We start from the raw sequence: 15,930 nt of genomic DNA on the forward strand, positions 1-15,930 counted from the left end.
CCTGGCACTCATCACAGTGCCTTGTTGCTCCAGAAGCAGTTTAGTCATGCTGGCCACATGACCCAGAAAGCTGTCTGCGGACAAACGCCAGCTCCCTCAGCCTGAAAAGCGAGATGAGCACCGCACCCCATAATTGCCTTTGACTGGACTTAACCGTCCAGGGGTCCTTTACCTTTACATAGTGGGAAGGGATAAGCTCTCCCACTGCTCTTATTGTTAATTTGATTAAATTGATGTATTTACCTGGAACACTGCTATGTGTCCACTGCATCCTGCAACACTGAGATCCATTTTAATGCCACTCAGGCTATAAATAGAGCTAACAAGACAATAAAACACACACACACAACAGGGTGAGGGGTACAGTTCACTGGGGAGCAAAAGTTTTTCACAAGACATTGCACACTTTTGGCTCAGCCCCAATTACATCTACAGTTGCACTGAAGGAAAGTGCTTGCAAAACCAGACCGAGAAGAATATTAAAAAAAAAAAAAAGCAGAAGAGTGAGCGAATTCATAACCAGATTAAGGAAGAATCACGGCGATGGGCATTCCTGCTGGCCAACTGGCATTGCAAATGCATCAGACGGCATTGCAACAGACACAGAGAAAGTCCTGCCAGAGGGCTTTGCTTGATAATGCCACATCTTGGCAGCACCCAGTTGGAGGCCCTGGCGGGCTGGGGGGTGGCGAGGCCCACTGCAAAAGCTTTTATTGCAGGAGACTGTGGCACTGAGCTCCTGCTTTGCTCCTCTCCACACAGAAGGCCCAACAGATGTTTCCCGGCAGTTTGCTTCCCAAATCAGATCCTCTGTTCCAAACCCAGCCTTTTTTGAGACACTTTCGCCTCTGCGTTTCACTGCTTCCTCCTCAAGTTTTACTAGGCTGCTCTTTTGTTTTTAAGACAGCTTTTGATTTTTGTTTGATTTTAGGACCCTCGTACCTATGGGACCGCCTCTCCTGGTATGTCCCACGGAGAACCTGACGGTCTTCAAATAAAAACATATTGGAGATCCCAGACCACAGAGAGGTTAGGCTGGCCTCAACCAGAGCCAGGGCTTTTTCAGTTGTGGTCCTGATCTGGGGGAACGCTCTGTCACAAGAGACTAGGGCCCTGCGGGACTTGACATCTTTCCGCAGGGCCTGCAGGACAGAGCTGTTCCACCAGGCATTTGGCCAAGGCACAGCCTGACCCCCTCTGTCAGGGAACTGCCATCAGCTCAGTGGTGAGAGGTGGAAAGGCAGCTGGATTACAGGGAGCCCCCCCCCCCCAAAGATTGTGGGAAGCAGCACTTCCTCAGCGGAGGAAGGAGGTCCCGTCTCTAGTGGGGAAGAGCTGGAGGGCTCGGAGGACGCAACAAAGAGCCAAAACACAGTGCCTGAGCAAAGCGTGTTTGATTGTATGTTTATTTACTTGTATGTACGTCTGTTTTTCATAAATGTATTTATTTTAAATTAATAAAGATATATTTTAAAAAAAGAAAAAAAGAAATACACTGGAAAAATAAAAATAAAAAAACTCCTAGCAGAGTGCTTGGTTTATAAGAAAGAACACAACTATTTTATAATATGATCACGGAACATCCAGAAATTATAAAACAATGCAACTAGCTAAGAACAAAAATCGCTCCCAAAATATAATACTAAACAAGCCTCTTGCATATGCACCTTAAGCATGTATACGAACACAAGTTGTGATTTTGCTTTTGCCAGGTCATCACATTTATATTAGATCTGAACTGAGAGAAAAAAACTCTCATCTCCTCATTGACACAAAGAAGCCATTCTCTTTTCAGATCTGTCAGAGTTGAAAATCCCTGTTTGTAACAATACGTTGGGGAGAACTGTAGAAGAATAGACAATGCTCTCGAAGAGAGGCGTGTTTGTGGTTGCATATCCCCTCCTGAAAAAAATATTTTTGATACAATGCAATATGATATGATACTACACTGATATGTTTAAATGTTTCTTTGATTGTCCTTGAATCTTCCTGCCACATTTGCCATCTCCTCCCACCCCCTTTGAGAACCACTGGCTTCAGAATGGCAACTTAAACTGATGGAATATGCACAGCTTGCGGACCTAACATATAGAATAAGAGAACAAGAAGAACATACATTTAAAGAAGATTGGAAAATGTTTATTAATTATATGGAGGGAAACTTGTGTATATTTGAAAACGTGGGCAGCATTAAGATAAATTCAACAGTGTAAATAAGTTTTGATGGACGTAATAATGGAATATTGAATCGTTTAGTTATATAAAATACGCAGGGATTTATGTCATACAAAATGAACCGTGGAAAGAGAAGAAGGGAAGTCATTGATATTTTAAGGTTGTTTAAAATGAGTATTCTAAAATGCAAAACAGAAAATTTAATAAAAATTATGAAAAAAGGAGAACTTTTCTGCTTTTCTGCAATCTGCCAGTTTCCCCCTCACACTAAAACCCCTTAAGCTGCCATCTTGCCATACCAGGGAGTGGCGATCAAAAGACAGGCTTTGCCCCCCTCCCCACTGCCACCTTTTATTCTGATGTCTATCATTTTAGAAGGTTCCAAGAGAGGGCATGATTTCCACCACCACCCCTGCCAGGGCCTGGATATCTCCTTAGATGGGCAAGCCCTGCTATTCACCAATGCCTTTTAGGACATGCAGTGACTGTCCACAGAGTCCTGCTGGCTACCAGTAAGAGAATTCTTCCTGTGGGATGTAATCCATTGGTACAGTCAAATCAACATTCCTTGTTTCCCTAGAGGGCACAGGCAGGGGAATGTTACTCCAGTCAGTGTAACTTCCTGTTCTACTGGTCTGGAACATCCTCCTCCTACATGTGAGCTGGGAGATGGGCGTAGGTAAAGGTAAAGGACCCCTGGATGGTTAAGTCCAATCAAAGGCAACTATGGGGTTGCGGCGCACTTTCAGGTCGAGGGAGCCGGCGTTTGTCCACACGCAGCTTTCCAGGTCATGTGGCCAGCATGACTAAACTGCTTCTGGTGCAACAGAACACTGTGGCAGAAACCAGAGTGCATGCAAACGCTGTTTACCTTCCCGCCGCAGCGGTACCTCTTTATCTACTTGCACTGGTATGCTTTCGAACTGCTAGGTTGGCAGGAGCTGGTACAGCAACGGGAGCTCACCCCGTCACGGGGATTCAAACCGCCGACCTTCTGATCAGCAAGCCCAAGAGGCTCAGTGGTTTAGTCCACAGTGCCACCAGCGTACCTAGATGGGCGTGGCTCTGGTTGACTCCATAAAAGAGCCGAGTCATGCAGCCATTTTCTCAGTCTTGATTTCCTTGCTTCACTTGCTCACTTGTCTTGCTGTTATTTTGCTGCCATGCTGCTCTCTTGCAGCCATTTTGTCATCTTAATGTAATTTTGCTGTCTGCTGACTCTCAGCCAGCAGCACATGAGTTTAGTCTCTGTTTGAGATGAGCTCACGCTTTATGTAACTACTATGTAAAGCCTGCCTTTCAGGGATCAAATTGTGAACTGAAATGTGAATCAACTTTTTGTTACTTTAGTCAGAAAGACTCTTGTGTCTTTATTCTTTTAAGAGGGATTAAAGGGGACACCAGGAAATAATCTTAACTAAGAGATTCAAAGAAATCTGCAAACTAGCTTCCAGCTATATTGGTGTGAGTGAAGGAAGCATAATACTTATCCAAAATATCCTTTCCTACTGTCCTTAACATTCCTACATTTCCATGCTTTTTCTGTCTGCTGGACATGTTTCATTTCTAATGAAAGGGAGTTACTGAAGTGTCAGCTGTCACCATTTAGGAATGAGAAAACAAGAGAGAGAGAGAGATTTTAGGAGAGCTGTAGTCACTCCCAAAACTAAATTTAAATAATATTATTTTTAAAAACCCTAAAAGTAAAGTGAAATTAAAAAGTTACCTTCTGCAAACCCCTGTCCACACATACACAACCTAGGATCTACTGAGCCAAACACCAGCTTCCCAGGTGTTTGGGCAGTATCAGGTATGTGGCAAAACTTATAGGTATATCTAATTATTGGTGGGCCACCTTCCATTGCCGATGGGCTGGTTTGTTGGCTTGACAAGTACCAAATCACACAGGCCTGACTGACAGAAATCAGATGGAATTTGTACAACAGACACAAATTGCCCTTACATTACAGAAATTGCCAGAAGCATCCTTCAGCAACTAAACTGCTCCGTCATTCTGTAACACAGAATTATTCTGAACCTTATGTAGACACCTCGAGTCTCATTTGGCGACAAGCATGCAAAATCCAGCTACATTCTTTGGACTGATGAATCCTTCCCCCCTGCCATCTCTTCTTTTAAATCCCCAGTATGCAGACTTCGTTCCTGCTAGGCACATCAAATTCAGTAAACTTCTAAAATACTAATGAGATGCCGTTCTATTCTGGCATGTTTTATATTTATATACATATAAATGAAAACCTGCTCAAACACACACTGGTCCAAGGTCTGCACGTCACATTAAACCATAGCATTAAAACAACAACAACCCAACTATAGTTGAATGTGAATGGGTATCAATTCCTGCTCAAAAATTTCCCATGGTGCACCTCCCATTCTCCTGTTGTTGTTATGCCACAAATGAAACAAGCCAGAGTCTGGCTCGCGGTGTCATCTTGGGCTTGTAATATGTTTCACAACAGCCTCTGAGAAAATCGCAAGCAAATAGCCAAGAACAAACCTCGATTACTGTTCATTGTTTGGAGAGAAACAAACCAAGAGCGAGGGTTCAGACAACAGGACAAGCCAATCTCTGGTTTGTTTCATCTGCAGCATGATGGCAGGAAGAGTGGAGGAGGAACACTGCAAGAACTTTTAAGCAGCATGCACCGGCATAGTACTCATGCTCATTGAACCATATTTTGTTTCAAACCACAGTTTAGTGTGACATGAGAACCAGGCCACTACCTACAAAACCTTCACTGCCTCAGGCTGTCAAATCCCACTGAGTGGCAAAACCTAATTCTTAACCAGGGTTGAAATGCGCGGTGGTGAATTGTGTGTGAAGCACAATCTGTAAGAAGCCAAACTTGAAGAGCTGGGCACACACACATTTCTTGATTACTTTAAAAAAAAAAAAAAATGCAGGTTTAGGGGAGCCAATCTGGATCAGGACCTGGGAAGGGGGCTTAAACCTTTCCCCCCTGCCACAATTCTGATCCAGATTGTGGAAGTCAAATTGGAGCTCCCGCTGCAGTGCAAACAACAAGTGCAGGAAGTCTGATCTGGATCAGAAATACAAAGGGTTCCCTATCTGCCTGCCTGCCTACACACACACACACACACACACACACGCAAACACACACACGTCCCAATTTTAAGTTGACAAACTGTAGGCACAGTGGAGTCAATATGGGAGGGGAGGCAGAGCTGCACATCCACAATTTACTTTTAAAAAGCAGCTGATGCCTCATCCAATAAGGTAGAAAACTAGCTACAGGAGATTTGGGGGAAGATGCCCCTGAAGATGCTGCTGAACTACATCTCCCATCAAGCCTAGTCAGTACAGACAGTAGTTATGACTGAAGAGAGCTGTAGTCCAACAGCTGGAGAACCAAAGGTTCTCCCCTCCCTGTGCTTCAGCTGCAAAACATACAGAAATAGGGCGGCTTTGTATTCTGTGTATTCAGAGGAGCAAGGAAAGCAGAGAATGTTGGTTTCAACCTTTCCTAACAGCCCTCAATTATATTCTGGAAATGTGGGAGATTACAAGGGGTCAAAAAAATAAAAATGGATGTACCGTGCCATATTAGAAGCAAAAAAACCTTGCTTTGATAAATTGGAAGAGCCGCAAAAAGATTCCATTGAGCATATGGACAGACGAGCTACATACGAATGAATTGCATGTCGACACAAATTAAGAATGGATAAATATGAAGAAATCTGGAAGGAATATTTAAGTGATAAGGCGGATAGTGGTGGGAAGTAGGGGGAGGAGAGGTGGGGAAATATTGTTAAAAAGGTGTAGTCATAGGTATACCAGTACTCAAATCTGAATTGTCACATTGTGTTATTAGTGTTATTATGTTTTTTGTTGTGCCTTTTGTGGTTGTTGTCTGTACTGAAAAAATGATTAAATAAATTAAAAATAAAAGGCAGTAGTTACTACAGAAATAGGGCAGCTTTGTATTCTGTGTATTCAGAGACAGCTTGGTTTCAACTGTTCCTAACAGCCCCCAATTAAACCTCTGAGAAAGAAGCCATTTTTTATTTCCACTTCCATGTACCAGGAGGTTCCACCATTTCTCAGTACACTGCAAATTTTCAGTTAGATTACATGAGAGGATACCTACCTTTTCAATCAAGTTCACATCTTAGTAGCTCTCGCTGTGAAGAACAGCTCTTTTGTCTATGAAAAAGAAAAGAAAAAAACAAGAAGCGGTGAAAAATGTGGCGTGGTGAAGTTCACAGCACTCTAAATTAAATTGCATTTCCACAATTGATATTTACGGTGCTGTTCAAAACACACAACTTGGGCATCTCCCCATTAATGACATCAAGTGATAGCCAAGGGCACAATCCAAGGTTTAATCGCTGATTGCAACAGGAGTTAAGCATGCACTTAAACCTAATGAAATAAATGAGACGAGGGCAGGCTGGTGTCCCAAGATTTTAGGACGTCCTTAAAACGTAATTTGATCTGAAGTCCGCCAACATTTCACATTGCTCCATGCAGGTCTAACAGCCTGAAAAGAGATGTGGAGAGTGTGCATGTTCAGTCCTTTGCTATAACAATAGCAGGGGATGGGGAGAAAGCAGGACCAGCATTTTAGTCCACGAGGAAGGGATTAACTTTTTCCCCAACACGGCAGTCCCACTGAAAATCCTCAGTCACTATCGCCACCCCTGAAATTGTAATTTTTTCCCCGGCATGCCTCTGCAGGAAGCAATGGGAACTTTCCTCCTAGGACTAGCTGTAGATTGGGTGAGTGCAGTGTGGACAAAGCGTCCCTTTGCATCACAGTCCAGGTCTTGCTTGCTTTTCCAGTGGGGAGGCGCAAACACATGACCGCTACAGACACATTAACCTGCCTCCACACATATGACATCACCTTCCGCTTCAGCTCCAAGCTGATGTTTGTGAGCCTTTTACCTGTCCATTTCTCTGCCCAGCTCCCCACATCTCAATTCTGTTTGTTTTGACCGCAAACTCCCATGCAACTTGCTAGTATTCAGCACTATTAATGAAGAAGAGGAGTTTGGATTTGATATCCTGCTTTATCACTACCTGAAGGAGTCTCAAAGAGGCTAACATTCTCCTTTCCCTTCCTCCCCCACAACAAACACTCTGTGAGGTGAGTGGGACTGAGAGACTTCAAAGAAGTGTGACTAGCCCAAGGTCACCCAGCAGCTGCATATGGAGGAGCGGGGAAGCGAACCCGGTTCACCAGATCACGAGTCCACCGCTCTTAACCACTACACCACACTGGCTAGATAAGCATCTGGGCTGCGGCCTGGGAGACCAGGGTTCAAATTCACACCCAGCAATGAAGCTCACTGAAGGACCTTGGGCTAGTCACAGTCTCTCAGCCTAACCTGCATCACTGGGCTGTTGTGAAAATAAAATGGGCAGGATGGCATATTGTGTTCCGTGCCTTGAGCTCCTTGGGGGAAAGGCGGACTGTAAATGTAAAAATAATAAAAAAAAGCACATGAATTCAAACTGTACCCCAGTTTCATTTTCACGGAGTGTTCAAAAGCCAGCTTCATCCAAGTTAGGTACTCCCAAACTTAGTTGAGTAGCATATGCCCAAAGCAATAATTGGAGTGCACCCTTCGCTGTCCAAAATAATAATACTGTAATAGCACAGAAAGCTGGGGCTGAGTCAAATTACATCCTGGAGCTTTGCAGCCCCCTTTCAGAGGCTGCCAAACAGGATGAACAGGCTCCTTTCAGAGATGCAACAAGAATACCCACCTCCCTCTGTCCCTGTGCTGCACTGCAGCCTTGCAGCGCAGGGCTGGAAGCAAGACAAGTGCACTTTGCCTGAGAGCAGCGCTCTCTCTCCTGTGCTGAAGTCTTGCAGCGTGACACTGAAAGAGAGCAAGCATCACCCTGTTGCCTTGGCAACAGGGAGATGTGAGCTTTAAGCACTCTTCCACAGCTCCTCGCCCAGAGCCAGAAGCTTCTCCGAGCCAAAATAAAATGGCACGGAGGTCCATGGCAGTGCATTGCCGTGGTTGTGCACAACCACAGAAGAGGCAAAATGAAATTGCAGGGTGGTGGAAAATGAGCGAGGTCCCAACCAAAGAAGAATGACAACTTAAACTGATGGAATACGTGCAGCTTGCAGATTTAACATATAGAATAAGAGAACAAGAAGAATGTATGTTTAAAGAAGACTGGAAAGTATTTATTGAATATATAGATGAAAATTATGTACTTTAAAAAACGCTGGTAGCATTAAGGTAAATTCAACAGTGTAAATAAGTTTTAATGGATGTAACTATGGGATACTGAATGGTTTAGTGCATGTAAAATATGCAGGGATGTATGTTGTGCAAAATGAACACGGAAAGAGAAGGGAAGTCATTGATTTAAGGTTGTTTAAATGAATATTTTGAAATGTAAATTTGAAGGAGCGTTTCCACCCCCATCGTTCTGCCCAGACATTGAGGTCCAGCTCTGATGGCCTTCTGGCGGGTCCCTCACTGTGAGAAGTGAGCTTACAGGGAACCAGGCAAAGGGCCTTCTCAGTAGTGGCGCCCGCCCTGTGGAAAGCCCTCCCATCAGATGTCAAGGAAATAAACTATCTGACTTTTAGAAGACATCTGAAGGCAACCCTGTTTAGGGAAGTTTTTAATGTTTGAAGTTTTATTGTGTTTATAATATCCTGTTGGAAGCTGTCCAGGATGGCTGGGGAGGCCCGGCCAGATGGGTGGGGTATAAGTAATAAATTGTTCTTCTTGTTGCTGCTGCTGCTGTTATAAATGTATTTACGTCCCTATTTTCATTAGAAAAATGTTGGAGGGTTTGATGTCCTTATAGACCAAAACAGTTTGGTTGACTGCCACCAGCAATCTTCCCCTCACAACCATTTCTGATTCTATAATGCAGTTGTTTTCACAGCGTGGACACATTTTTTAATGCATTGTTCTCATTTGTAAAGGAAAAGGAGAGAGAGAGAGAGAGGTGGTAAGCACAGTCACCAAAGCACATCGTCTCCATGGTTTGGCAGCAACAGAACACCAGGACTGGCTCCTCTTGTCAAGTTTCTATGACAAAGCATGATTATGCAATTGACAAATGATAATAGTTCCCATGTGCAGTTCAATATTCACTTAATTTAAGGCTCTGCAGAGAACAGGCAAATCACAAACATGGCCAGAGGGAGATACAGATTTGGGGGGAATGTGAGTGAAAGTGAAATGACTTCTCTTATCATCTAGTTAATGAAGTCTGACAGTGACCAGGTCCTTGCAAACGCAGCTATGAAACATAACTGAATTATGTCCCTGGCTGCAGGAAGACTCCTGCCCCCATTACTTATGGAGGGAGATGCAACAGGCAAGGGACAGACATCCCTGCCACACAGTTTGCCTATTCTAGTTGACATGACCTGGCGGGAGTTGCCTGTTTTGTACACCCTCGGTACTTATATTTATACACAGCACCATAACAGTGTGAAAGGGAAGAAGCCAAAAGATGACAGTCTGCAAATACTATTTGTCAAGATGGTAAAATAAGATTGCTTTAAAAACAACAACAACAACAACAACAACAACAACAACAACAACAACAACTGCAAATGATTTAGAAATCACCTTCAGTGGTGAAGAGCCAACCCTGCATAGAAGTGAATTTCAGGCAAATAAAAATGGCATTTTCAAACAGATATTTGAAGTTTTCCAGCCTTGCTGTCTGTGAGCAGACACAGCTTCCATAAACACACTGCTAGAAGCAAATAAACCATAAACACGCTGCAAAAAGGAGAGAAAATTACAGCCACCATCTACGAACAACATGTTTCTAAAGTACACTCAACAGAGATAGGTGAGGTTATTTCACAACATTCAAGCTGAAACGCACTTATTCTTCCCTGGAAGGGTGCACTTTTCATTAGCAAAGATCAAATGGAGCTTGCACTGTTCCGCCAAATGTTTTGGTCCTTCGTAGACAAGGATCATACACCACCCATTATAACCACAACTATCATAAGATGCCCCACAAGTCAGATCTTATCTTTCCACTAAAGCAAACTTCACCAATCATTCAACTAAAATAAACCACATGACAATTGCCGGTTTTTAGATTGTCACATTTTCTACAACCCAGTTCCCACCTGCTCACAGTCACTGCATGATTCCAGCTATATTCTGCTTAGAGGTTATCAACATTTGGGATTTCATCCTGCACAAGGGGTCAAGCAGGAAAAACAGGTGTGTAAATTGTTTGCAAAATCTTCTGCTGCCATATATTGCCCAGGGTGCACTGAATCGTCATTTTTGCCCAACACAGCTGCTCCCCCGCCGAACCCCTAAATGGACTTTTTGCAGTAAAGTAAATTGTGCAAGAAGATCAAACCTCTCCATTCTTAAGGAAATCAGCCCTGAGTGCTCACTGGAAGTACAGATCCTGAAGCTGAGGCTCCAATACTTTGGCCACATCATGAGAAGAGAAGACTCCCTGGAAAACACCCTGATGTTGGGAAAGATGGAGGGCACAAGGAGAAGGGGACGACAGAGGACAAGATGGTTGGACAGTGTTCTCGAAGCTACCAGCATGAGTTTGACCAAACTGCAGGAGGCAGTGGAAGACAGGAGTGCCTGGTGTGCTCTGGTCCATGGGGTCACGAAGAATCAGACACTAAATGACTAAACAACAAATTGCCAGGAGAATGTACCTGAAAGTAGGGATATCGTCTAACCTCCCTCCAATCAAATCTGAATGAATGCCCATTGAACAGCCAACCTCCCAACAAGCTTTGTGCAATGATGTCAAGAAGAATGTTCAATGAGCAGGTCATCTGGAAACGACCTGGGATTCCACCTTTTTTGTTTGTTCGATCATCTCACTTTAAAGCTGCTGGGTTCAATTTTCACTGCTGGACTTGACGGGCCTTCCACCTGGTCCAGCAGGGCTGTTAACGTTTGTATGATGTGTAAGCCAGCATTTACATTACAATCTCAGGCAGGAAGAGATATAGATGTCTACAGGCTGTATGAAACGCTTTCTTTCCTCTCTGGTCAACAACCAAGATGCTTCCTTCATTTGCACCATCAGGCTTCTAAATCTCATCCGACAAGCTTGCAGCTTTTGCAAGCACTTTAGGAGGAAGAGGTGCCCAGTATCAGATCGTCAGCAGCCAAAACCTGTGTGGTACGTGAAGGAGACAGAGATGGCACCTCAGGTTTCAACTCTTTCCCATTCCTCCATCCTTTCCAAACAGCTCCAGACAATTAGTGTAAATAAAGATAACAATAATTAAAACTTGCTGGTCTTCGGGGGAAAGAGATGAGGGAACAAGCTTCCTTCCATTTCCTGTTGCATTCCAACTAATTGTTAATTACTTTCTTAAATACTTTTGTGGGCACCAAGTAATGTATTTTTCATCTTACATTTATTTTCTAGTCCACAGCTCTTCAAGGATATTGAAGAGTTATTTGTGCTCCTATGAGGAGGAGGAGGAGGGGAGGGTGTGTGTGTTTTGAATGGTTTGTCTTTTTATAAAAAACAAAACAACAACCCCCAAGCCTCACACTGTGTCTTTCTCGGCCGCATTTTCCCATACACTTACTTCAAGGTTATAAAAACTTTCATTTCTATCTGCCAAGTTCATGGGAGTAAGGCATGAGATAGCGTCTCAAAGAGGCCGCCTATCTTGCTTTGGTTACTAATTTGTTTCAACGTTTGGGGCAAAAAAAGTGTATCAGCTGGTGAGAGAAGCCAGAATTAATCCCACACCTGAAGGACTGGATTAAAAAAAATCCATTTTATTAAATTTTAAAACCATTAAGGAAGGCACAATTGCATTAAATAATTTTCTTAAACTGACATCTGTATGCAACACAAACCTATTTTAATCTATGAAAGGGTTGGGGAAACATTCCAGGCAGGATTCCATGGCTCAGACCTTATTGGTCTGTTTTGTGGTCTCATCCCTAGTTCATTCTCTCCCCCCCCCCAAAAAAAAAAACACAACAACACAGAGTTTATGCTCCCCCCCCCTTGATTTTTTTAAATTTTTATTTCTGTAGTTCGGCAAATTTAGGAGTTCCCCTAAGGCTGTGAAAGGGAGAAAGGGGCACTCCAAGCTCTCAAAGAAAATACAGTACAAGCACCTATTTAATTTGTTCTTTTTTAAAAAGAAAAAGAAATCAAAGGCTTAATCACAGTTAAGCTTTCCAAGTGCCCAAGATGAACAGGTTCATAGTAACAATGTGTTGGCGAAAAGAAAACTTAACACATTGTTGCTTTGTTCTTTATTGCTGCACTAAAAAGAAGTTTCAGGAAGTGGATTAAAATTTAAACGTTGTTCAAACAATCACAACAATGCTTCATTTATAAAACCCTGTCATGGTTGCTATGGGTGAAAGACATATTATTTACACACATACACAGAGAAAAGTACAAAAATATATGAGGGGTGGGTGGGATTTTCCAGCTGTCTGTCAACTGCTTCTGCAAGCAAACTGGATTAGGGACAATCATCCGATGGCCTTCCTATTTGTCTGGCAAGCAAACCGGCTGCACACTCACTAAAGAGAGCGCTACAGATTGCTGTGTAAACCTGACTGGCTTGAACTAGAGGATTTTTACTGTGGTTTAAACTACAGAGCCTAGGACTTGCCAATCAGAAGGTCGGCGGTTCAAATCCCCGCGACGGGGTGAGCTCCTGTTGCTCAGTCCCTGCTCCTGTCAACCTAGCAGTTCGAAAGCACGTCAAAGTGCAGGTAGATAAACAGGTACCACTCTGGCGGGAAGGTAAACGGTGTTTCTGTGCGCTGCTCTGGTTCGCCAGAAGCGGATTAGTCATGCTGGCCACATGACCCGAAAGCTGTACGCCGGCTCCCTCGGCCAATAAAGCGAGATGAGCACTGCAACCCCAGAGTCAGCCACGACTGGACCTAATGGTCAGGGATCCCTTTACCTTTACTTTACCTCGGGTTAAGAACTTACTGTAATTGTTCCAGAGGTCTGTTCTTAACCTGAAACTGTTCTTAACCTGAAGCACCACTTTAGCTTTAACCACTTTAATGGAGTCTCCCGCTGCCGCCCTGCCACCACTGCACGATTTCTGTTCTCATCCTGAAGCAAAGTTCTTAACCCAAGGTACTATTTCTGGGTTAGTGGAGTCTGTAACCTGAAGCGTCTGTAACCCAAGGTAACCCTGTACTCCCATCAGCCTTAATTTATTCCTAAGACGCTACACGGGAAACATTTGCATTTTTTTATCTTTACAGCCACCAATAAACTGAATGAAAACATCATAACTAATTGTAGCCATGTGTTTCATATAAGATAGACTCCAGTTGGTAAAATATGTTAATCCCCAGGGAATGGGGCGTACCATAATGAATTCTTTAGGGTACTGGATTCTCAGGAGATGGGGAAATGTGTGTTGTGAAGGGAGGAGAGAGGCTAGCGTTTGTACTTCCTTGGGGAAAGAAGTAATTTCTCTTCTCGTTCATTTCTGTGAATTAATCAGTTTGAAAGATACTAGCAAACCCCTCAAGAGCCCCGTGGAATAAATGCAGAAAAGACACAACCAGTAGTGGAATGCTATTGAATTATTTTGCAGCAACAATAACAAAAATGACTTACTTGGGATCATTTAAAAAAACATATGCTTGCTGTCTACATTATCTAATAACAGATGCCAAAAGTAGACCGGGGTGGGATGGGGGCAGGGAGCCTGCCAAGTTTAAAGACCGGGGGTTAAAGAAAAAGGCTGTGCCGTCCAGACCAAAGGGGGAAGAGAAGCACCATGAAGAATTTAAAAATGGGGAGAGGAGGCTCCATTGCTCACTGTTGCAAGACTTTTATCTTAGCTCTACGATTTTTGGAGTGAACGGAACCTTTTTCGAGAGCGCTCAACAGAGATAATGGACAAACACAGAATAATATTCAATTATACTGTAATTGAGCAGTGCACAGAAAAAATAGAGGGGGTGGGGTGGGAGAGAATAAAGCAACAAGACAAACTTCCTACATCTCTCTTAGAGGGCCTTTTACTCAGATCAGGTGAGAGCTCTGAGCATGTTAGTGTTATATCACAACTGGACGAACCATTTCAAAAAGCTAGTGGAAAAACAGTGGACTTGAGCAGCCAGGTTACAACACATTTGTACTACACATCGCGAAAAGCGCTGTTTGTCAAAATGCATCCCGGCTATTGAACACATATGTTCTCGTTAACTACCCCCCACCCCACCCCCAAAAAAAACACCAACCCAAAGAGACACCACTTTGAAGTGGTATGCTGTTAACCTACAGAGAAATGGAAAGTCCTAAAATCTGCCAATCTGCTGTTTCTTGGGGATAGCGGAGGATGTCACGAATCAAACCAGTATTTGCAGAAATGTTAGGGAAACAGAGAAAATTAGCTGCCAGGGTCTGTGCTGGAGGGGGTGAGAGAATATAGACTTTCGGCGAAATTGAAATCCACACAGTTTCAAATTATGAAACCTAAATTTTACTTACCATATTAAGAATATGTAGAACCTAACACTTAAGCAGGGACGTGGGTGGTGCTGTGGGTTAAACCACAGAGCCTAGGACTTGCCGATCAGAAGGTCGGCGGTTTGAATCCCTGCAACAGGGTGAGCTCCCGTTGCTCGGTCCTGCTCCTGCCAACCTAGCAGTTCGAAAGCACGTCAAAGTGCAAGTAGATAAATAGGTACCGCTCTGGTGGGAAGGTAAACGGCGTTTCCGTGCACTGCTCTGGTTTGCCAGAAGCCGCTTAGTCATGCTTGCCACATGACCCGGAAGCTGTATGCTGGCTCCCTTGGCCAATAAAGCGAGATGAGCGCTGCAACCCCAGAGTCGGTCACGACTGGACCTAATGGTCAGGGGTCCCTTTACCTTTTTAAGCACTTAAGAACAACCTAAGAACCTAAGTTTGGTGTATTTGTGGCATATCGCTTTTGCAGAAACAGTAATGGCCAGTGGTGGCAGGTAAGCTTCTGTACCTACAAGGGGCAAATAAAAGTCGAGGATTGAAGCCGTGCTGGCTGGGGCCAATGGCAGTTGACCCAAGACATCTGGGGGAAGGGGGACAACAAGTTTGAGTAAGGCTGGATTGATGTGCCCTGTGAACCTGGCCTGTTTATGCTTAAAAATAGTCCCCCAAGCCAAATAATGGTCCCCCAAGCCAAATAAAAAGAGCCATGCTTCAGTTCCAGCGTTTTAATTTAATCATGAGTCGCAGCTAATTTTTCCCTTTGTTTCCAATGAGGTTTCAATGCAATTGGCTTTTTCTGGATCAGAGCCAAGTATCTAGCCCTCAACATGCAGCAACAGAACAATCAGGTCTGAAATGCAAGATCTTGTAATAAGGCTAACAAGATCACATTAAAAGGTCTCTTCCTTCCCAGGTTTTCCAAGGAGAAAGGAGGAGGGGAAGTTCCTTTTTTAAAATTGCTTTCATGTTTGCCTTCACATTTCAAGTTAGAGTGACTATTCCAGATGTTCCTCAAAAGGCCAAAGTTGCAAAAAGAAAGAAATGCAAGCAAAACAAGAAGTTATAAAAATTAGGCTGCATTTGACACCATTGTTTTCTAAAGAGTGAGTCCCAGTCTCATAAAACATGTTCAGACATAAATTAAATGCAGGCACCTAGATAAATAAGGGACGCGGGTGGTGCTGTGGGTTAAACCACAGAGCCTAGGACTTGCCGATCAGAAGGTTGGCGGTTCGAATCTCTGCAACGGGGTGAGCTCCCATTGCTCGGTCCCTGCTCCTGCCCACCTAGCAGT

At 43.6% G+C, this 15,930-nt stretch overlaps 1 protein-coding gene across 11 annotated transcripts in view; it reads right to left on the reverse strand.

Annotated features, from left to right (window-relative positions):
- Positions 1–15,930, reverse strand: part of PLCB4 (phospholipase C beta 4) — a 208,693-nt gene that overhangs the window by 182,081 nt on the left and 10,682 nt on the right. For all 11 annotated transcript variants that reach the window (XM_053380664.1, XM_053380670.1, XM_053380668.1 and 8 more), the window contains exon 2: positions 6,306–6,361. The gene's annotated coding sequence lies outside the window, so the exon portion shown is untranslated. The remainder of the gene's footprint in view (positions 1–6,305; positions 6,362–15,930) is intronic.

This window comes from Podarcis raffonei, chromosome 3 (assembly GCF_027172205.1).
Source record: "Podarcis raffonei isolate rPodRaf1 chromosome 3, rPodRaf1.pri, whole genome shotgun sequence".
Lineage (NCBI taxonomy): Eukaryota > Metazoa > Chordata > Lepidosauria > Squamata > Lacertidae > Podarcis > Podarcis raffonei.